The 20,527-nt window shown below is 43.5% G+C and overlaps 1 protein-coding gene across 1 annotated transcript in view; it reads right to left on the minus strand.

Annotated features, from left to right (window-relative positions):
- The window catches only part of TMEM169 (transmembrane protein 169), a 75,535-nt gene extending 57,841 nt beyond the window's left edge, over positions 1–17,694 (minus strand). The window contains exon 1 of the mRNA XM_086954494.1: positions 17,551–17,694. The gene's annotated coding sequence lies outside the window, so the exon portion shown is untranslated. The remainder of the gene's footprint in view (positions 1–17,550) is intronic.
- Between the last annotated feature and the right edge of the window lie 2,833 nt (positions 17,695–20,527).

Genomic DNA, 20,527 nt, shown 5'->3' on the forward strand with positions numbered 1-20,527 from the left:
TTCTGAATATAGTAGGTAAGTATTGTTTCTAGTGAAAAAAACGCCCTTATGTATGATCGGTCACTGGATCCAATTAAATTCTACCGATCATTATGCACATCCCAACTGATTGTGTAATTAAGATTGGTATGAAAATGCCTTGTGTCTCATGCATTCAGCATTCATTGTTGCATGGGAAACACTGCATTCTTTTATGGTGTGCTTGCAAGGACAATGTCCCTACTCAAAAATACTCAAACAATTGTGTGTGTGTGATCTGTTCAGCCTAGTAGTGCTTTTTCATGTCTGCGTACATTACTTCTGTCCTCTCGGGCAGCTCTTGCGTTTCCTGGCTCATTCTGCGTTTGGTTGTGTTCCTTATTGATGCCCTTAATTGTGTCTTGGTCTCTCACTTACACAGGTTAAATGGTTGTTGTAATAAGTGCTGGGATTTACGTGCATGAACCATGATCACTTTCCCTGCTATTGAAGAAAGTGCTGTTTTTCTTGTGGGAAGATCTGTTTAAATGCTTCTCTGATCCTTCCCAGGGTTAGAACTATTTCTTTTTATTTTCAGTGTCATTGTATATCATTGGTAACCCACAGATATCTTGATATTTTTAGTGTCTAATTCATTTATCTGTATATGGTCAACCATTGACAAAGGTGATTTGTTCCATTCTTTTTAGCTCAACTTTGAGTCACATTTCCCTGTCACTGTTGGCACACTGACGTTTCTGAATCTGTAAGTTATATTAACATTCGTTCTGGTCTGCTCTCTCATCTCAATGCCTGCACTTCCGCCAACAGTTCTATGGCTGATCATAATGACAGTGTGGGTTGGTGGGCACCTCGGCCTGGTCCCTTCCTACAGCTCGAATTCATGTGCTTTTGCTTTACAGGGTGGCGGCCATGATGTCTGTGTATGGGGTGGTCGTTTATTCCCTGAATTTGAGTGCTACCGCAGACGTCTTCCTCCAGTTCATCAGAGTATTATTCTGCACCATTTGATGCCGTTACAATTACATCCCTTGCCTCTACCTTACCTATTAAGTGGTACTATTCTGTTATGATACCACTCTTATCATCCTATTCTCTAAGTTATAATTTAGTAATGACATCAGCCTGAACTAGGGCATATTTCCGATTCAGGGCTCGCGGCACTGTAATGCTTTCCACCAGTAACTTCTCCCTTGTTGACATACTCATAGCTTATTTATGGTAGTTTTGGTCTAATTTCTAATAGAACTCTGGTGTAATTCTGTCCATACCCACTTCTTTATTCTCCAATATTGTAGTTTGTAATTTCAATCTGTTATGGGTTTTAGCAGCGTATCTCCAGCCTCCTGAGTTATTTTAGTAGCCTTTGTGTCTTCTTTTCGTGCTTTTGTTTTGCTTGCCCTAAATCAGCACAGAGTTTTGTAACATACTTTAAAAATGCATTGATACATTTATTCTCTTCTTTGTATCAGGTTCATCAACATTGGTTCCCAGGTTTAAAAATACCTAGTCTTGTACTGTTTTGTGCTACTTCTGTTTCGATAACATTTTATTTATTTATTTTATTTAAAAAGGTTTTATATTGCGCTGGCTGGACCCAAGGGTATCAGAGCGCTTTACATGGGTTAATCAGTAGGTATTACAATATAGCAAAAGTACAATGAGGAAGCTTTAAAAACCAATTAAAACAGTAAATAACAGCTTAATTCCACTGGTAAGTATCCTCTTCCAAATCTCATTTTCAGCCTCATTAAAATTGTGGCAGAACAAACTTTCAATTGTCAACAACACAGAACATCCAAAGAAGGACACAACTGAAGAATGATTCATAGGAACACAGACAGCTCTTAAGGGATCACCCAGGGGATGACTAACAGAGGTCACACAACAGGAATGGAGAAAAATCAAAGCACAAATGACAAAAGGCATAATGTTTGAACTGTCAGCCTTTGGGTGGTCTTCCCCCAAACTTCTGCTTGCTTACCGCCTCTTTTAGCTGATTCTTTTTGTTGGCTTTAGGATTCTTGCCACTGCTAAAGTTCACGTGCTTCACCTCTAAACATGGCTACATTGGTTGATTCACAATTTGGATATTTAATGTATCTGTAACTTTCTAGTAGAGAGCACAGTCTGTGCCCAGGGCCTGTAATTTACATGCTACTAGTGGGCCTGCAGCACTTATTGTGCCACCCAGGTGGGACATGTACTTTTACGTTTTGCATGACCTGGTAGTGATGAACACCTAAATTCGTTTTTCACTACAGTGAGGCCTACTCCTCTCTTAGGTTAACATTGGGATTTGCTTATTACACGTTCAAGATTTAATTCCTGATTAAGAATAAGTAGATTGGTTATGTTTCTTTTAATTGGAATTGAAATGATACATCCTCTTTACTGGTAATGTTTGATTTAACATTACTGCTATAGAAATGCCACTTTTTTAAAGTTGGCATTACTCTGCTCTTAAAGATCTGAGTGCATGTTGCCTGTCTCCATCACACGTCTGGCTTTAGTGACAGCATGACTTTGTGCTATTCCACTAGACAGCCCCACACAAACGAAGGATAGGTGTGTCTGAGTGCCCATCTGCATTCTAATAGCTCATACTAAGCAAAATGGGAGGGAGGAGCTGACACATCTGAATGGGCAGTGTCCTGCACCCACACAAAGGGCTGATTACCCCTATGTAGGGAGTCTCTCTCCAGTGCTGGGAAGAAAGGACCCCTGTGCACTTCAAAGACCCTTCTTTGAAGTCAAGCCCACATCATAGGCACAGCTGGGTATAAGTACTGGGTCAATTACCCCACTAAATTCGATACTTCTGGAGCTGTAAAGAACCTCTGTGAGAAGAACTGTTGTGCTGCTACAAGGACTGTCACTCTGCTGGACTGCTGCTCTGGAATAATTGCTTTTCTGCTCTGCTGCCCGGCTGCTCTCTGAACCTGCTGAGGGAAAGTTGGACTCTTCCTTGTACCTAGAGTGTTCTCGTGAGACTCAGGGATATCAAAGTCTCACCACCTACTCATGTGCCTGGCTCATTGAGGTGGACCTAGGTGCTTGCTCCTGTAAAACCAAAGCATCTCCAGTCTGCATGTTGCAGAACCGGAGCTTCAACCCTGTTGCATGAGCAGAATCGTCACATCCACTCACAACCAGTGCTTCGCCCAAAGATCCTAAGCACCACCGTTACTGTAGTGTGGGAAGTTCGACACATAGCCTCGAATGCGTGGAGAAACCTTGGTCATCATCTACGGAACTAACACCTCTCGGTTTGACGCAACATCTTAGGAACTGGTGCATTCCTACGACAGCATGAAGAAAATCGACGCATCACCTCGTCTGTGGAATCGACACCAACGCATCACCCTGCTGCACCATGCATATGGCTGTTGCGACCAGGATCAGGGTACTTCATTCAGTGGGCATTGCGTGGCTCCTGTATCGGGCCCATGCTCCATCCTGGTAGGCCCAAACTCTTTTCTTTACCCCGGTCCAGCGCAACCAGATAATCCCCTAGGCGTTTATTGCTTCTCAGTACTATTTTTACATTTAATCTTTAAGAATTCATTGCTCAACTTTTACTCATTGGATTTTTGTTGTGTTGGTCTTGTTTTACACAATCTATCTTCTAACCTGGTGTGGAGTCTTTTGTGGTGTTTTCACACTGTTACTTTGTGTTGTATTGCACAAAAACATTACACTTTGCCTCTTAAGTTAAGCCTGCCTGCTCTGTGCTAAGCTACCAGAAGGTGAGTACAGGTTCATTTAAAGTGTGTATCTGACGTACCCCGACTAGGATTGTGGTGCATACCACTGCAAACCAGACACCCAATTTCTAAACTACCCTGATTTTAGACCTAAAGGGAGAATTTGGACTAAAGAAAAACATTTCAACATACCCCTAAACAGAACACGCATGAAACCAGGTAGGAATAGCTTCAGAATTTTGCATTGGAAGATCTAGTGAGGGGACAGTTGACCATGGTATCTTTTTATCCACAGTATACATGAACATACGGACAATAAAAAATAACCAAGGTGGAGCAACTAAGGAAGGGCAGAGATTCCCACAAACCCATCAACAATGGAACGAGGCTCATACATCCCCAGATAAAGAACCCGGGTAATAATGCCCAGTAAGAGAGCAAAAATCTGCATTGCAAGCGTTAGAAATGCAAGCCGGAAAGAAAAACTGGGTACACATAACGCAGCAATGAGCAGGAATTAACATGTACTGGGAAGAAGAGGACACAAATCACCAGCTGTCTATGATGTGATGCAGGTGGGCCTTTTGACCAGAAATAGTCATCTCTGTTAACCACAGTGATGAACATGTTTTATGCAGCCACACGCCTTTGCCACAAGGAAGAGTATCAATTCAAGGGCTTTGTGAACCACCCACTTCAGCAGCTGCAGGGGGTGGGGTAAAAAGGGGGGGAGGGGGCAGGAGGGAGGTGGTGTCCTTGGTGTTCTGTCAAATTAAGTGATATAATTGTTATTTAAGGCCTTCTTGACATTGATAGAAGCTCTAAGGATCTCTGCACAGAAGCTCATAAATATGCAACGTGAAGTAAAATGGCACGCAGAACTAAGGGGTGGGACCTATTGGTTCTGTAACGCAACTTTGTGCTGGAGTGAAGAGTACAGAAATAAACTAAATCTGAATAGAAAGGGGAAAACAAAAAAAATTGAGAGGAACAGAAGGAAAGATGGAAGGAAACATGGTAATAAGCAAATATATTTATAATAAATATGGATTGAGAAAAAAGAAGCAGTGAAAGAAGGCAAGGACCGAAGAATGTGAAAGAAAGAAGGCAAAAAGAAAAAAGAAAATGGGCCAACAAACAAAGGAACAAAAAAGCAGAAAGATGTAAAATAGAAAAAAATAGTAGGATTGGAAGAAGGAAAGAAAGATCGTAAAAGGTGGAAATAAAATAAATATAAATGAGCCACCAAATAAGACTGAGAATATGTGTAAAAGAAGGAGCTTTGCAATACCCTTTATCAGCTCAGTGATTGGAATGGTGACAACTTAAGAGGCAGAAAGGAGAGTGGGAGTTAAACAGCAGCTTCTGAAGCTAAGTAAATCAATGGTTTAATTAAGACTATTGTTACTGACCTAATCTGTTGGCAAATATGGGGCTGACTCAGAAGCAGCTGCTCTTTTACTCTGCTTCAGGAAAAATTGAAAGAAGAGACAGAGAAATGGAAATAGAAGATAACAGGGAAAAGTATCTAAAAAACTGCGATACTTGATTATCGCTTGGTAGGCAGAAAGACCGCTGGCAACCTCTTGATACATTCTGAATGTGCATTCACCCTCCATCCACACCCAATTTAAGGCCATTTCCCATTTTTGCCTGTGCAGTTTAAAATCTCTAATTTTTGCGAATGATAGAATTGTTTTTTTCCAGGTGGAAAATTATTTTGGCGATATTTCCCCACTTGTCCAAAACAGATCCAACGTGGAAATATCTTGTCTCGCATTGGCGCTTGTCCAATATCCCCGGTGTACTCCAAAAGGACTGGATCAATGCCATACATTCATGATATTCACAGAGAATAAACATACATACAATGAATCTGTATAGTGTTGGCCTAACGCGGCAATCTGGAGCGGATCAAGCCACTCTGGACCTAAGCTGTACACCCCTACTTTAAACAATATGGCTCATACATTTTCAGAGATTTGATGTCATTTGATTCCATATATGGCATGCCTGCTCTGGCTGCAATCACTGCATCTATGACTATAAATTATATTGCATTTTTTGTATACATGTAAGCAGTGTATAGTGTGAAACGACAATCGCTGGACGCAATGGGGGCTTTATGGTGGATATTGCTGAGAGCCGGGTAATCAAGAGAAATTTGAATTTGAAAAATTGGCGAAAATAATTTGGAATACAGTCGGGCACTATGGAAATGCAGCCGGTCTACTACTGCCAAAATGATCTTACTTACAATTTGCTTGGAACAAAAATAATATTGAACATGAATGATATAATTTATAAGAAAATATTGAACGGGTTACTTTAGCCTTCAGGGTTTGCGTATGAAAGCCAATATCTGCACCTTCTTCTAACTTCGCAACAATAAGGATTGTCAATTTTCTCGAACCCAAGCTAGGTTTCACTTTTATTTTTGATTACAAGAAAAGCAGTGGGGGTGGCAACCTCCTGCTGTGATGTCAAGTCTGTTTCATGTGGAAAGGGTTTGGCTTAGAAGGAGCACTGACTAGTCACTGGTATGGTTATTTGGCCATGTTCCCAGTTGTGTCAAGTACCTAGTTTGCAGTGGCTAGCTGGACTACTGTGGTAACCAAGCTTGAGACAAAGTGGTTAAAATAAGCTTCATTAAAAAGGTCACAAACCAGGTCACGACCAGAGAGGAACCGATCACCAGATGCACCAGCTGTAAGTGACAAAAGACTCCAACTGGACACCAGCAATCATTCCACTCTGGAACGTACGGAGCTCACAAGAGTAAAGAGAGCGATCTTGGCTAACAGGTCAAGAACAAGCTATGCTACAATACATAACACAATACACAATATAACACATTACATAATACAAAAACCACCTGCGTGACCTCCTGTAGCAAAGACCTCAAATCGAATGTAGAGTGCTTTCATTAAGAGGAGCATCCAACCAAATCACCCGTAAGATGATTGTATTTTAGAATAGTATTTACTGATGTATAGGTTAGGGTGTCAATGCTTTTATGACAATGCTGTCGAATAAAGCTTTTTGAAATTGGAATTGGATGTACTTCTACCCTACGGTTAGGAGGGTTCACCTTCTGGGACTCTGCGAACCAGCATAATTCTGGAGCTGGAAGTAAAAGTAGGAGACTTGATGGAGGTTTGAAGACAAGGGCGGCTTCTCCACTAGGGCCGAGGAGCGTCACCCACTGCTTTCTCGCACTGCCATGTTATGTTTCTGCATCTCGCACTGCGTGGAAGCAGAAGTGTTTGGTTGCGGGTGGGCGGGGCTGCTATAGGAGCAGGGCTGAGCAGGGGAGGAGTGGTGTGGTGTGCCCACTCCTGAGTGAGCAGGACTGGTTTGGTCGGCCCTCTGGGGCTACACAAACCAGTCATGCACTCTCTGCCCTTTCTCCATGCAGGCTGCAATGCAGACTTCATGGAGAAAGTGGCCTCCCCATCGGCGCCTGGCTGGGCATCGTCCCGACCATTCACAATGCTGCCATTGTAGCATTGTGATTGGCTTAGGAGAGGGGAGGGAGGCTACCTGCTTCCTGTTTCTGGCGGAGGCAGGAGAACAGAAGCAGGAGCCGAAGCCGAGAAAACACGGGATCTGGCCAGCCGGCGGACAGGTACGTTTTTTAAATGTATTATTCTACCACCCGACCCCCCCCCCCCCCTCGTCCGACCCCTTGCGCCCCCCTTACAACAGGCGATTAATGCCGGACGCAACTGCTTGAAGAAGACAAAAATTCTAGGTAAGGAGGGAGGCAGGCCGAGAGAGAGTCGTTGGCGTGTCCGCAAGAGGATACAACGGGAAGACGCCAGATGATGAACATAATAATGAAGAGGAAAGAGTATACCCAATGTGGAATAGTCTGTCTGCTAGGCACATGCTGTTTCTTTTCCAAGATGCTATTTACTTGGTGATTTGTGAGCAGCCAGATGAATATGGAATGCTTTTCCTGGGGGACCGCCTCCAGTACTCTCCTGATGGGGTCTGTCTTCAGATCACAACCCAAATGGTGATTTTGTCTTGGAAAGGGAGGTGTCAGGAAGTGCACTGTCATCCTTAGAACACGTGTACGGCAAAGTGCGTCCTGTTGTCGTTGAGTTAAGAAGGTGCTGTAGGAGCTACTGCTCTGGTGAAGGAGAAGTACATGTTATGGTTATTTGAGGGTAATGTGTCACACTGTCTGTGTCTCTGTGTCAGATGTGTCTGTGATCCTCTCCTTGTCCTAGTGTGTGTCAGTGTTTTTCTGTAACAAAGTGTATGCTCATGTCTAGCTTTCCAAATGTTCACGTCTGTGTCCCCTGGCCCTATGTCTGTGTAACCCTTTTCCTCATTTCTGTCCCAGTATACAGGGGTTGATAGGGACGTAAGAGTCTCCAAGAATAATTACACATAGGGCATCCCCACTGGCAGGGGTTGGGGTGAAGGGGCAGGCGGGAAATGTGAGGAGATGGAAGGAAAGGAGATGAGGGTGGCATAAAGGAGGAACCTGAGGAATAAGAAGGGCTGAGAGAGCAAACATGGCTGGAAGAGCATGTATTGAAGAGAACAATGTGGCGAGTGAGGGGTGAGAGATGGCAGAGGGGATGGATTAGGGGGTAGAAAGCAAGGAGTGAGCCCTGAAGAGGCGAAAGGAGGACCATGGAGTCAGTGAACCATGGAGACTGGCAGGCACAGGAAGCTAGCAGCCAAACAGCAAGACAGAGATGCACTTTGTGCACTGCGGTACATCCATTTCTCCTCGTTATTTCCTTTTTGCATCTTAGGAGCATCCTGCAGCTCGCATCCAAAGAAGAAATTGCCTCATAGAATAGTTTTTGCGTGGCTTTGGGAAGAAAAAAAATACGCAAACTTTTTCTTAAGGTCCTATTGATGAATGTCAAGGTTGCAATAACCTTTATCTTTCACTACCCTAACATTGCTTATTCTTGCAGGTTCTCTTTTCAGCCCCTTTTATGCATTCATCATTGTTTTCTTCTCTCTCCTAGCTTCCCTTTCTGTCTTTCTCTCTTGCTTTGGGTCATGGTCTGCTGGTGAAAAATGAGCCCCAGTCTCCTAAAATGAGTGCAGGTGGGTAAGGCTGCGTAAGAATACTTTGCATAGGAGAGTGGGTTCACCTCTGGAGAGCGCAGGCAGCTAAAGCAATCACATCTGCATGGAAATGTGCTGCATTATTATGCCTGGTTGAGTGGGCTGGCGGTAGAGTTCGTTTTTTCAATCCTTGGGTAAATGAAGCTTTACGCTGACATAAGGCAACATCGTTCTTTGTGTAGCTTACAAAAGTGTGAATCTTCTCCCGTCATCAGGAGGGTTTGCATGTATACTCAGATTGCGCTAAAATGTACTCATGATCGACCTGATAAACATCTATGTGAGGGCTTAAGATCTGAAGGCACTTCTTGTGATCCACTTCCTGTAGTTGTGGCTTGTGATTCCACTTCCTATGACGTCAATTCCTGTGATGTCATGCGCTGTGATGTCGCGCGTCCTGATGTCACTTGCATACTACCTAATTAGGTTAGTCCCCCCACTTCTTTTTTTAGGACTTGTGCCCTGGTCAAGGTGGAAAGCAGACTCATTAATGAGGTCAAAATCTAGATATGGCTTCAATCCTGTACCCCCCACTCCCCCCTCTGTCCCAGTGACAGCGAGATATTGATTTAACAGTATTTAATTCCACTTTGGTTTCCCCCACTCTTCCATTCGTTTCGCTTTTCTAATATTTTGTAGGCTCTACATTTATTTTGCTGCAGATAGTCAAAGGTTTGTGCTCGTTGGTTATTACAATGGCGACCACTTTTTTCCAGAGCTGAGCAGGGATTCCGTATTTTGCACACCAACAATTTCGTTTGACAACATCTTGTAGCCAAAGTGGGAGTTAGTCGGTCAATGCTTGAAATTACAATATGGAAGTGCAGACACTCCCTATACCAGAGTACCAGTTTGCTGTTGAGAAGTGTCGGCTCTTCCCTATTACAAGGACTACCTACCCATCTTCTAAGAAGTACAGGTACGCAGTACCCGACAGTACCTGCCCATTTCAATGGCAGACTTCATTTTGAAATTTTTAAAAAGACACTTCATCCTACTATTTTCTTATTTTTATGTGGACGTGTCACTCTTGGCCCAAATTTAACAACATAAAACGTGAGGATGTGGAACTGCAAAGTAAGGGCCTGATGGAAACACTTTTGTAGTCACACACCCTTCAATTTGCAAAATCACAGGATTTGCACCACACAAGGGCTTTTTACAATGTACAAATGCTCAGTCACGAATCTGAATAGCACTTCTAATTCGTAAAAAGTCTTCTACGACCTTTTCGGGATCGCAAACAAGAGGGGGTGAAAGGAGAAATGTGTACCAGTGGTTTGTGACCGCAATTGTGCAGCTGTGCAAACTCAAGTTCTAGTTTGTGAATGGGTGTTCGTTCATCAACCCCCAGCCTTTCCTACGACAACAGTGGCAAACCTTGCACTAGGGGTCGTGGCTGGAGTGACTGTAGGCAAACACTATCCCCCCCCCCCGGCCACATATAGTGCAGCACCTGCTGTGGTTGTATTTTAATGAGTATTAAGTTGTACGGATCAAAATACTTAAAGTGCCACAGAACAAATTGTGGTGCTGACGGAGGCCAGGTAAAAACTATTCAGCTGAGTGTGTCACCGTCACTGTCGCCTTTGTGGAATTTTTTTTTTTCTTCAGTTGTCTAAGTGAAATTGCTCTTTTTTCCAGACATTTTTCCAGTCATTGTAGCGAACTTGAGTCGGTGACAGGTGGTTACCCAAAGGCCAACTATTTTACATTCACACTTGCTGTCTCCTTCTGCGGTGCTATAAGTGGGATAAAAAAAAAACTGGAGGTCTCTCAAAGGGTCGTGGCCAATGCAATTAAAAGCGTGGCTTAAAACACATAGGCCAGAAATCTGTGCTTAGCATAGTGTGCCGCCTGACTTGTATTTTGCTGGTTCTGTCACTGCAACCAGATATATGATACAAGTAACATCATACTTACAAGTCAGGACTATTGGCTTTGGCAATGGATATTAGTTGCATAAGATAAATGCTTCAGCAACTATGGCTTGTATATAATATTGAAAAAGCTTCCACTTAAAACCCTGGCCACGACGATGTTGCTGCTCCTGAGTTTCAAAGAGAGAAGGGAAATCCAGAGAAAAAATGACTCTTTAAGGGATTTCCCTTCCCCTACAATGCTCCCCTGGCATGACGTCATGCCGTAACTACTCCACTAGTGAGAAGTGAGCAGTGTGAGCAGCGCACATGAAGAGCCTGCTGTCACTGCAGTCCGGAAAAAACGGACCGTCTGTGCCAGGGCACAAAACAGAGCCCGATAGAGATGTTTCCAGGCCCACTTTTAAAAAACTGTAGGTGCTCAGACCCGGTGAGATCCGGCCCACTTAAAGCCCTGTCCTTCAGTCCACCGTTTCCATCTGGTTAGCCGGTAACACATCACAGTAGAACGGTGCACAGACAAAATATCGACTCCAAAATATCGACTGGACATAATATCGAGTTTTAAATATAGACTGGACAAAATATCGACTGGACATAATATCGACTACAAAAATATCGTTTTTCAGGTAAGTGAAGTAATATCGACTGTATAAAATATAGATAGCAAAAATATCGAATTTTTAATAATATATAATATTTTATAGTGTATTTTTATGTAATAATATGTGTGAAAAGTGTGTACTAATGTTATAAAATATTTTATTAAATGAATTTTGTTTTTATAATAATTGCGTAATGTAATTCTGTAGCGGGTTGTGGGTTTACAGGGGAATAGGGTGGGAAGTAATTTAATAATAATTAATTAATAAATATATATTTGTAAATATTTATAATTAATAATTAATTGATAATTAATTAATAATAATTAGTTAATTAATTAATATAATTTTTTACATATTTTGTATTAGTAATTAAATGGTAATTAATTAATTGTAATTAGTTATTTACATTAATTAGAGTACATTTTATTATATATAATTTTGTGTTATTGTTAAGTAATTAATTGTGAAAAAATAATATTAATTATTAAAATAATTACAGCCAATATGCTAATATATTTACTTTATTGTTATTGTTAATTAATTATTATTTGGTAATTAAATAATATTGATAATTTTTGGGTAAAGGAGTATTTTTAGGGTTCAGGGTCAGTTTTTAGTTTTTGGCTAAAGGGGCATTTTTAGGGTTTTGGGTCAGTTTTCAGTTTTAGGGTAAAGGGGTATTTTTAGGGTTCAGGGTCAGTTTTTAGTTTTTGGGTAAAGGGGCATTTTTAGGGTTCAGGGTCAGTTTTCAGTTTTTGGGTAAAGGGGTATTTTTAGGGTTCAGGGTCAGTTTTCAGTTTTTGGGTAAAGGGGCATTTTTAGGGTTCAGGGTCAGTTTTCAGTTTCTGGGTAAAGGGGCATTTTTAGGGTTCAGGGTCAGTTTTCAGTTTTAGGGTAAAGGGGTATTTTTAGGGTTCAGGGTCAGTTTTGGGTTTTTGGGTAAAGGTGTATTTTTAGGGTTCAGGGTCAGTTTTTAGTTTTTGGGTAAAGGGGTATTTTTAGGGTTCAGGGTCAGTTTTGGGTTTTTGGGTAAAAGGGTATATTTTAGGGTTCAGGGTCAACAAATAAGATTGTAAAAAATTATTTTTATTATTTTCATTTATTATTTAATTATTATAATTTAATTTAAGTATTTTTAAGTATATTTTAGTAATTAAAATTTAATATTAATTTAATTTAACACTGTTTTTAATAAAGTCGATATTTTTTACATCTATATTATTGTAAACGATATTTTGTATTCGATATTTTTGTACTTACCTGTTTGTAGATACAAACTCGATATTTTGACTGTCGATATTTTGTCCACGATATTTTGGCAAGTCGATATTTTGTCCCTCGATATTATTTCAGTGATCCAGTAGAACAGACAAACTTTCCAGGCCTCTTGCGGCTGATGCAGACTTCAATCCCTCCACGGTCGATGAAACCAGAATGACTCCTCTAAGGATGGAGTGGCAGAAAGAAGTGAACATTAGAATACCCTGTGGTTTTAACGCCGGGTGCTTTAAATAGTGCAGTAGAAACACCGCACACTTGCTCAGAGAAGGAAAGTGGTGTAGTGTGGGTACTGAAATATTAAACGAGGCGGGCTAGAAAAGGTTGGATTGGAGAGAAATCTGAAATACATTTGAAGGATCGATTAAGACTAGGGGCCTGGTGGGTGTGAGCTCAATTTTGAGGTGCACGTAGGCACAGGAACAGAACAGAACGAAATTGCCAGGGACTCTTCCAAAATCCACAAAATGCAATGTGATGTGGCAGAGTGAATGGTAAAAGTACCTGCGCCCGAAGGGTGTGTTTTAACTCTATATTATTTTAATTAATGTGGCTCTACTAAGCAAGCAGAGTTTACATTCTACCTCAAATTTAGGGCAACGATTCATCAAAATACTGCCGTAAAGGGCTCCTTATCCCATGATCAGGCTTCAAGTGCAACCTCTGCTCTTGCCGACATAGGCCGGCCCTTCGAGGCTTTTAGAACCTCCGGCCGGTGTCTTGGGCATTAATATGCATTGCATCCCATGAACCCTTTCACTATAGAAATGATTAGTTGCTGATGTCAGCAGATTCTAACAAATCCTCCTATATCGCCCACTGGAGTGGCTTCGACATGTAAGGGTCTTAAAGAGCATGTCCATGAGCAATGTTCAACCCTACGTTAGCGGTGTTAATTAAATACATACTACACCGTTAAATTAAGTCACAGGCATTGGAGTATAGAGATTTGCAATGCTGCTAGTGTAGTGACAGTCATGCAGCAGAGCAGTGGGGCTGGGAGACTTCTGTGACATGATGACCACAATGTATAGAGATATCTCTAGCGCAGCGTTGGGTAACAACTGGAAAACCGACAACTTCCCCATCCTGTCAGGCTTCAGGCAAGGCTGTCCGCTCTCCATTCTTCTGTTCATCTGCGTGATTGAGCTCCCCGCCGAATGCATCAGACAGAACAGGAACATCAGAGGAGGGACAGCCCCAGGAAGACACCGGAAAGCGCGAAGTGAAGTGCTCCCTCTACATGGACGACGTCTTAGTCTTCTGCGCGGACGGACCATTCGTGAGAGAACTGGAGAGGACTTGTATAGAGTTTGGAAAGGCAACAAAGGAGATCGGTAGTGGTGCTTCCAAAATGGAAAAAAACCGCACATACACAAATTATTTTCAAATAGACAATTGTACTGGATTTGTAATAGGATCTTAAATTTTAGGACGGAGTGCTACATAGATCACTGTCACTCACTACCAGGAGAGACTACTGCCAATCAGAGATTGGCAATTATATAGCTACAGAAAGAGGGGTCAAAGAGCACAATCCTAAAGCACAAATAAGAATAAATGACTGATTGGTCACACTGTAATTAAACGACAGTCAAGCTATAGATATTGTGTGATGTTCACATTCGGACAGGACAGAAGAGCAAAGAGTTCATATTATCATTTTCTTTATTTGAAGATCCGTTATAAAAGTAGGGTTGACAAAAAACAGCCGACACGTGTTTCGTCAGTCCTATTGATCAGTACCATGACTTTCTCAAGAGTTTGGAAAAGCGTCGGGAGCAAAGATCATAGGCACCAGGTCAGAAACCCTACTCTTCGGACACTGAACCTCCACCCGAGACCAATTGACATTACCCATCAAGCAGGACTTCCTAAAGATCCGTTGAGTCTGGTTCGGCGGAGTACGTGCAGCAGAGAAGACATGGGAAGAGAGGCTGGCGAAGACTAGGCAGAAGCTGGGACTCTGGAGCCTACGGAAGCTGACTACCGGAGGGATGTCATTGGTCCTGCGGAACGAGACCCTGCCAGGGCTCCAGTACGTCGCCCAAGTGTGGCCTTTGCAGTACTGCATGGCCAAGGCCATCCCGGGAATGATCTTGTACTTCACCTGGAGCTCGAAGATGGACATAGTGAAGAGGGCGGTGATGTTCAAGATCCACGACAAGGGAGGCAAAGAAGTACCAGACTTAGCCACCATCCTGAGAGAAATCTTCATGAGCCACTGCGTGAGAACCGAAGATGAGAGCCACGTCGGCTTTCTGATGGCATGATTCTTCCTGTTGCCAACGTGGAGGCACCTTGGATGGGCAGAGTGGGTGAGCACCGTCCCGTACAACTGGGAGACCCCGTGGTTCTACAAGGAAGTGGAGAAGTTTGTGAAAGAGTTCGGGCTTGAGGCTGCCGCCCCCGCTACTAGGACCCCGAAGCTTGCCCAATGCCAGATAAGAGCAAAGGACATCAGAGAACCGATCTGCATCCTTCCCTCTGCCACAGTGGACCACATGTGTGGAAACGTTGCATCCAAGAGCCTGACCAACCAGCACAAATCTATTGCCTGGATGTTCATCCAAGGAGCACTTCCAGTGAGAGCCTTCATGCATGCAAGAGGACTTAACAGATACAAGTCCTGCCCGAGAGGGTGCACCACGGATGAGGCGACATACCATCTCTTCTGGGAGTGCACGTACGCCCAGGACCTGCTGAAAGCCCTAGGCACAGAGCTTAGGTACTGGATACCTACGCTCTGCATCACTGCATCTGTGATGTATCGTTTGTTCCCAGGGACACACACACTGAGCGATCTCCAGAACTGCTGAAGGCTCCAGTGTTGTTTTAAAGATATTCTTCTGTTTACCAGAAACCGTCTGGTAGTAGGGAAGAGGGAGACCCTGGCGTGCCATAAGATGATCCACAACCTCCTGCGTGACTACGCAGCACTAGATGGATCAGATGAAGGCAGCGACAACGAAACCTGAGGACTCAAAGTGGTCTCCTTTGTACCCTCACACGGGGGCCTGGAAGGTTCAGGCAACAAAGTAGGTGACGACAGCTGTGGACCCAAGGGGTCCCCCTGCCCTTATCGTGTCCCCAGTGGGGCCACTAACATGTTAATTGTCCTATTTTCCCCATGCCCAGGAACCGGTCGGTGACAGGGGAGAGGAGAAGGCGGATGAAGATAGGTGGAGTAAATGTAGTTATTTACTGTACTAATGTGACCTTTTTCCTTCACAGGTAAAAGGTCAATGGGATAGCTTGTGCACTTGTTGTCAAGTTTATTACCAATGACTTACGATTAAAATAGGGCTTTGTGGAAGGTGACGATTAACCAGAAACAAGGCCCATACAAGGGAAACAATGAAGGAAGACAGCCATGCAGCTTGTCAGTGTTGGGCACTAGAAATGGATCATTACATAGGGTACAAATGTACGTTATCGTTACTTTAGAGTATAAGGGCACATCATTACATAAAGCACAAAATGACATTATACGCTAGAAAGCGTAGTGAGCCAACCGCCTAATGAATCGAACTGTCCAATCTGAAAGCCAAACATAGCTCTAAACCTCAGCTAATCCAAGAGTTTCATTCTTCAAATGTTGATAAAATGAGTCAAACACAGCTAAAATATTAGAAAACGTATAATTTACATTGCTTGTATGTGCTGTTAGTGCTACAGAAATACTACGGCACATTATTGCAATTGTAAGAAGCAAGGAGAAGCAAAATGTTATGTTATGTGACTTTGTAGAGCGCAGCTAATCGCACGTGAGGGTTTCCAGGCGCTAAAGCCAGACTCTTGAGAATTAGAGGACCCAACAATCCTGCTTGTATGTCAGGTAGTTCTCCATTTGAAGCTATTCAACTGTTCAAATTCTGTGCCTACACATGGTTTATCTGAAAACCATGAACACGTAAAATAACTTGGTGATTTACACGTTCAATGCTGCGCTTTCGAATCCCGGCAGTGTAGCTCCGCCTCTCATCATTCAGAAGGCGATGAAATGAGTACCAGTTTTAAGTGGGCAATATCATTGGTAGACAAATGTTCTACTGTATGGTGAATAACAGTCTTTAGAGCGGAAAAATCAGTATCTATTGGAATTTAAAAAATCACCATTAAAATGAAATTTGTATACTTCACACTAAATAACATGGAAGAACGAGGGCTTCTTTTCAAAGCCTGCCACATCTTGCAGGGAATCCAGAAGGCATCCAAGCTTGCTTCAAAGTGGGAAGAATGGCTCCAGAAATAGACGAGGCCATGGGGAGAGCAGGAGGGAGGAAGCGGAGGGGGTGGGTGGGTGTGTACGAAAAAAGACCCCTTCCTGTTACTGGCAGCTGCTGGGTGGGTCTGTGTAAGACAGAGCGGTCCTGATTAATATAGCCGCAAAGCATGACCATTCACCATTCACAGAGGCATTCTGCCCCCAGGCTCAGCCATCAAAGGAGACATCTGATGGCTGCATGGGGGGGGGGGGCAACAAACAGAATGAGACACTGGCAACACCACTGCGACAAACGTTATAGGTGGCAAAAAAAGACAGAGAAATTGTATTTTTTTCCATTTTCTATAATGAATATTTTTAGTATTGCATCTACCCCTCGCCTGAGAATAAGACCTCCATCGCTGTATTACACATGCAAACGTGCAGGCAGTAAATCACCGGCTTCCGGAAACACAACAAAAATAATCTATTTCCCAGGCAGCGCGGCTGGGAAATATCCCAGCCTGGCTCCCGTCCAGCCACCAGCATCCCTCCCTCGCCGCTGCCTGCTTCGGACGCAGCCGGGTTTTAATCAAGGACATTCCAGATGTAAAAAGAGGAATTGACCCAAAAAATAAAAACCCGCTGCAAACTTGCACAATCGGCTCCCACGCCCCGCGTTATCCTTTAAAGATCACACTTTGAGCGACAATCGGGGATTTTCACCTGACCTGTCAATAATGCACAGGATGCATCAAGAGGATAGGATATTGCCTGGAATGCACAGCGCCTACCTGCAGGTAACGCCCATCGGTGGGCGCTAGAGCCCGTGGGGAGCCGCCGCTGCTGCGCCCTGCCTGCCCGGGCTGCGGCCGCCGCCTCCGGCCGCCGGCTCCATCCCTGCCTGCCCGGCTCGGCTGCTCATCTCCGGCACAAAGAGCCAGCCCGGGACGGCCCCGCCCCTCGCCCGGAGATAGAGGGCTCTGGCGTGACGTCACTGCCCCGGCTCAGAGCGAGGCTCCCCGCTGCACAGGGCTGGGCCGGATCCGCCCTCGATGCCCGATAGCGCTGCGAGGGGCAGCGCTGATCAAGCGCCTGAAGAAGCGCACATTCCTGGGGTCTCCTTCCAGACAGGCGCACTTTAGAATCAGACCTATCACGAGCCGAAAAAGACAAGGTGAATTATACAGGTGAAATGCAAATGTCCTCATCATTCCAGAAACTTTATTTCGGTCAATATGACCATAAAAGTATATATGCAGCACAATACATTTCATTCAATTAAAAATGAAAACAATAAAAGCAAATCCATACTCCTCACGACACTGCACCTGCAACACGTAGGTATAACATAAAGGAAATCGATGTTTCGATCAGCCTAAATCCAATAACTTCATTAAAGTGCATGTGCAATATATGAGCAGTATGTAAAGCTGGGAAGAGTATGCACACGCTCAAGCCCACTGGCCATCCATGACAAGAGCTTTTTATAAAGTGCTGACTCTATCAACTAAAAACTGTAGACATGAGCATACGCCCTAACCCCAAGACCACCATCAGCGGGGGTTTTGCTGCCCACATGTACAATATTCATAAAACCAAATATACATCGATAATATAGTAAAAAAAAATAAATAAAGGTAATAAATATTACATCAGATAAAAAGACATCCAAAGTCAGATGAAACTATTATAAAATAAAATAAAAGTGAACTAAAATCAGGACATAAGAAAACTAATTTATGCAGAAGGGTTTATAAAAGTATGCGGCAAGAAAAAGCAAACTATGCACCACATTCTCTCGCTAGTCTGTCTCTGTAGAATCAAAGGGACCCCGTTTTATCAATATTGTTCCTACTAATTCTCATAGTAAAATAGTTTGTGTAAAACACAATATTGCACTTAGCAATACACAAGACTATCCACGCACCAGGTATGTGTTAAAAGGCGTGAGGCTTTTATTCTGGGTTTCCTAGTTATGTTTCAGAAGGTCTTCAGTTTTTATTTTACCGAGTTGTGGTAAATATTTGATTTACCGTCTTAATTTCTATGCAGGTAAGTACTTAAACAAAAATAACTCAATCGGAAAGAAAGAGGCAGAGTCCGTGGTGTTAGAGTTCTTAGGGGTTTTATTCCTTAAAAAGGAATGGTCATGGTACCAGATCGGATATCGGGTTCCTGCCACCACTGGGGTGCAGGAAGGGATAGAGCATACTTTATTGACAAGACATAACTTTTATACTTTAATCATAGAATGAATACCAATACAGTAGGCGTAACAGCTGAGAGAAACAAGATAAAAGCATACACATGTTAGCAATACGTAATCAGGAGGCGTGAACTGGGCGTGAACATAGAGGTGTGTGCTAGAAACGTCACAGGTAAGTGTCACGAGTAGGTGGGTACTTAGCAGAATCTTGCAATGTCAGCAGAAATCTGAGGCCTGGATGCGCGCGCAGCTGCATGACGTGTGATTGACGTGGAACTGGAGGGTGCAGGGGACTTGACATTTACGCTAGCGGAAAGAGACAGAAGTCTGGCATGTCAGATCAACTCGTACCTATATCATATCTGATATCTGATGTTTGGGAACCATATTATCTAGAGGGAAAGGTCTCTTGGGCAGAGGCTATTCTATACTGACTGTGAGTGCGTGTATAAGCGTCTAAGTGTCTGCATGAGATGCGAGGGGGCATGGGCCTACCATGGTAACGGAGCTATGAATTACTTGCACGGAGACAGTGAGGCCGGGCCCTTTGCTCTGCAGCTGGGGAGATGTTTACTTAAACTAGTAGGTAGGAATGCATTTTCGAGGAGCGGAACAGATAATTCGAAGGTTGAATTCAGTCTTGGCAGGCAGCAGGCTGAGCTAAGCGCCGTTAGCCGCACAGGGAGTAAGGCAGAGGTCACGGGTACAGAGGCAGCCTAGGCTGAGGCTTTCAGAGTCAGAAGGCAGGAAAAGGCTTGATGGCAGAATTCAGGGCCTACTTCGCCAGAGCTGAAAAACGTGTAAAGTACACCACAAAAAGACGTTGGCATGGCATACTTAGGAACGGAACATTCAACCCATTCAGGGTGGGTCTGAAAGAGGACATGTTAACGTTGGACGCAAATGTATTTGCGTCGTCATAGCTGGCACAGGAGGGAAGTTACATGCACTTTAAGCTGGTACATGGAGACGGTGGGGTACACGTTAGGGAACATTACTGGACCATAAAATTTATATTTCCTCATTCCCTCCTTGTTCCCTACGGACCCTTCATGATATATCGATCCTCATGAATCGATCAGTCTGTTCTTGTAACATCATTTGCTCTTCTTTCTTCTTTTCGCGTTTTGAGTGAAAACTGGAATGTGCAATGCACGATGTGGCGCACAGACCACAAATCGCTGGCCCACACTGTAGGCACAGGCAGCAACTGAATACTATGACAAGGGCAATGCCTAGGAAAGATAGGATCTTCCATCCCCAAGCGGTCAACGTTGTCCAGAACCAACCGGACCAAGTCCAGGTGCCTGGATTCTGATGTATTAAACTTGCAATTTTATGAAGACGTGTAATAGCTTGGTATACCGTTGGCGCGTTTTCTGGAATGAAAACACAGCAACTTGACCCGATGACCTTACAAGCTCCGCCTCTATCTGCTAGGATGACGTCAATAACAAGACGATTTTGGAGAACAACAACCCGCATGGCAGATTGCTCCTCTGTTAAGTTGCCTAGAGCGGAGGCAGTTTCATTCACTACTGCTTCGAGTGTTCTAGTTAATC

Source organism: Lissotriton vulgaris, chromosome 2_1 (genome assembly GCF_964263255.1).
Source record: "Lissotriton vulgaris chromosome 2_1, aLisVul1.2, whole genome shotgun sequence".
Taxonomy (NCBI): Eukaryota; Metazoa; Chordata; class Amphibia; order Caudata; family Salamandridae; genus Lissotriton; species Lissotriton vulgaris.